This window comes from Pinus tabuliformis, chromosome 5_1 (genome assembly GCF_031772625.1).
Source record: "Pinus tabuliformis cultivar Carrire ecotype Pingquan chromosome 5_1, CPIR1, whole genome shotgun sequence".
Classification (NCBI taxonomy): domain Eukaryota; kingdom Viridiplantae; phylum Streptophyta; class Pinopsida; order Pinales; family Pinaceae; genus Pinus; species Pinus tabuliformis.
Window position 1 is genome coordinate 704821915 of NC_142305.1, and position 3967 is coordinate 704825881.

General features: G+C 35.7%; 1 pseudogene; it reads left to right on the forward strand.

Annotated features, from left to right (window-relative positions):
• Positions 1 to 820: 820 nt before the first annotated feature.
• On the forward strand, positions 821 to 2236 carry LOC149166877 (high mobility group B protein 15-like; annotated as a pseudogene).
• The last annotated feature ends 1731 nt before the right edge of the window (positions 2237 to 3967 follow it).

Below are 3967 nucleotides of genomic sequence, written 5' to 3' on the forward strand. Positions count from 1 at the left end.
GAATCTTCACTAAAGTTTGCCTAGTATTGCCTTTTCCACTTGAAGGAGATGCCAGATAATTGCATGTGGTCCCATGTGCTTTTCCCTGCCTATTTAATCATCCACTTATCACCAAGTATAGCTCATGGGTCCTGCCAATGAAGGTTGGTGATGAAGAGTGAGTAGTACTCATCTGCTATCCAGTCCCAGAATCTTTGTGCTACCTTACATTCCCACACCTAGAGCTCAAGGGGTAGTCTATTCATGTAGCATTCTTCCCTCCCTCGTTGGAATCCAGTGACCTAACAATTTAAATTTCTGGCCAATCCAGAACTACAGTTGATTTTCTGAGCAACTGGGTTGCTTCAAAATGCCAGGGTTCTGAAACTCATGGAACTTTGATTGTGTGAAACTCGGGCTACCCCACTTGAGAGTCAAGTAGATGCTATTTCATGTTTGTAGGACTGCACTTTTTGAGTTATGTTTGGAATGAAGAAAACTGATTACTTTCTTTCTTGTTTTATTCTTCATGTGTTGGTGTAATCTTGTGGATTCCTTGATTTCCCTGATTTGTTCAATTTCCTTTTCTTTATAACAAAATCACTGGAAAACCCTGGAGGCTTCACCACCATTGATGGCTGGTAACTAGGGAAAATTGCTGGTGCCCAAGTGCCAAGCACCTCACTTCGCAGAGATCAAGAAAGTTGAACCTGTAACTTCCCCAATTTGGGATATAGATCTCATGTCTGGCTTGTGACTGGTTTCAGCCAATCCTTAGGGTTGATTTTGTTCCCTCTAATTACTAATAGAGATTGCTTAATCCTCCTATTCTTCGTGTGTTTGGCAGGTCATTAAATATAGGAAATGGAAGGATATAACAACAATATTCAATTTCCCACCAACAGCAACCAATGCTTCATTTGTCCTGCGCAAATACTATATTAGCTTGCTTTATCATTATGAGCAAGTTTACTTCTTTGGGGAACAGGGTCAGCCATTACCCCCACCAGGTACTTTGAGCTTGCATCGTGTTTCTCATGTCCTCTTGTTGCCTACCACACGTGCTGAAGGTATCCTAATATTTTATGTTGTATTTTTCAGCTGCTTTGCCTGCTCCAAGTCCTGTGTCTCACTCGAAGAATATTAATGAACCTGCCATTACACCCTCTGTTGAAGCTAAACCTCTACTTAAGAAAAGAAAGAGAGGTTTCCACCTGACCTCAGCACCATCATTCTTCAACAGAATTTGAAGTGCTCTCTGACTTGATAACTTGATCTTACAATTTGTTAGGTATGCTTGTTAGATTAACTATGCTTGATCCTTGACTTGATGATATCTGCTAAGATATCCTTCCTTTTTCTTTATCGGTAGTTGATCCGATGTCATCCATGGGTCATCCCGTGACTGGAGTTATTGATGGGATATTTGAGAATGCTTATCTTATCGCTGTGATAGTTGCACGAACAATTCTGATAATGGGGATACAGCTTCAGGGGTTCCTCCTCATCGACGTCGTAGGAGGAAGGATGAAATGAAAAAGAGGGATCCTGACCATCCTAAGCCAAATAGGAGTGGTTACAATATTTTCTTTGCTGAGCAACATCTAAAATTGAAAGCATTGCATCTAGGCATGGATAGGGAGATCAGCAAAATGACTGGAGACTCGTGGAATAAACTAACTGATGAAGCGAAAGCTGTAAGATACAAGTGAATTTCATTTTTGTGGCTATTTAGTTAGTCTTCATTGTTGCCAGTAACAAACTAAAAATAAAATGAGTTTTGTCTTTCTTAGTATGTTGTCCTGACAACCTCTAATAGATACAGGTTTACCAAGAGCTTGGATTGAAGTATAAAGAAAGGAACAAAAGTGAAATGGAAGGATACAGAGAGAGACAAAAAGTTCTTTCCCAGGACAAGGGAATATTAGTTTCTAGAAATGAAGGCTCAAATCAAGGGCTCAAAAATCATACCGAAGTGCACACTCAAGACCGAGGAGTGCCACTTACAACAAATGAACATTCAAATCAAGCACTGGATAATAATTCTGACCTGTTAAATAACCATCCTAACCAGAATCTTTCCTTACAAGTGGGAATACAAGGCAATGGTTTTAAAGTGGCACAATTATCTAATAAGTCTGGCATGGTTGGTGCGGATATGTCTATAAAACAAGAGTCTTTGGTGGGAACCCAAATGCCTACTGAACATGAAAACAACAGTGAAAATGACTGTAAGAATATGGTTTTAGAACCATAACTTAAAAAAACTGATGACATAGATAAATCAACTGTCGACCACAGAATTTTTGGCTGGAGGTGTGATGCACTAACAGTGTTGTATTTATAGTCTCAGCTCTTCAACCTGAAGGTTGACTGTTTTTTGTTTTGGATTTGGTGTATAGTATACAAGGTCACAGGTGTAACTTACCTAGTTAAAGCAACCAGGATGCGGGACCAGTATTGATGCACAGATCATCAAAGAAACTGTAAATTCATGACTTAGTGATTTCCAAAGTCCGTTTTGGGCAGACGATATGGAACATCGCAGACTCTCAAAATCTGATGATGTAGAGCTAGGACATTTCTCTTTGAGATAACATGCTCAAGATAATCTTTAGACAGTATTTGACCAGGCTTGATTAATTTTCTAATATTTGGAGTGCAAGTAATTGGATTATAAGGGATCCGTGATTAATGGCAGCCTGCATGTACTTCTAAACTCCGGCTCTGGTTTTGACTGTAGACATGGTTTTGGTGGAGCTTTGTTGGATCTCTTATATGTTTGAGAGCATTCTGAAAGTAACAACTTGGTCGAGGCTTGTTGGATCTCTTATATTTTTGGGAGCATTTTGCAAATAACTACCATGGAGGTTGCTATCTGATCTTGACTTTTTAATCTGTCCAAATTGGGCAGGGACATGCTGCCTCTGCAGCCCTTCTTGTTTAATACCTGTAAAATGTAACTATTTCCTTCGTCGTAATGCATGTAAAATGATGACGAATAGGCATGCTTTGATAATGTTTATAAGATTATTTAATGAATAGAGATGTTTTAATAATGTTTATGAGTTTATTTAATACATGTAAAATGTGGATGTATAGACATGATTTTATAATTTTCATTTAATGCAAATGAAATGAAGATTAATAATCATGTTTTTATAATATTTATGTTTTATATATAAAAGGGGTAAATAGACTTGGATTTATAAATGTGTTAATTTATTTAATGTATTTGAAATATGGGAAAATAGACATACATTTATAACTTTGTGTTTTTGTATTATGATTTGGGAATAAAATAATAAGATTACTCATATTTAATAGTAATAATCTACTTTGTTGAATTGGAAAAGACAAGAATGGTGTTGTATTCAACTAAAGAAGTAGATTGTTATCCCTTGCTTTCTATTTAAGGGAACAATTAAATTGTCACCCATGGTTTTGTATTTAAAAGAAGAAATTGATTTTTAGCCATGGTTTTGTAAGTAGAAAAACAACTAGGAATACACTAAAACATAGAGGGGGGTTTTAGGACAATATTTGGGACAACGTTTGGATAAATTGTCTTTAACTTAGGACAAAGAAACAATTGTTGTTTTAAATATTATCTTTAAGGGAGTGTCTCAAATTATTGCCTTAGAAAATTGTATCTATAAAGAGAATATATAAAGCAAGAAATATTGTCACTTAGGAGACAATTTCATTTTTGTATCGAAAGACAATTGTTGGGCTTAAAGACATTATATTTATAGAGACAATAGATCTTTAATCCTAGCTATTGGCTCTCTACACACAATAAAAAATTATATTTAGAGACAACACAATATCAAACAATATAAAACAAATAATTAAAAAAATATCTCACCATTGAAATAAAACAATATAATATAAAAAGGTATTTATTAAGAATAAATTACAATATTATTGATTAATTTATGTTAGGGCCCACTACAATTGAATCACCAACTTTCTCCTTATAAGGCAA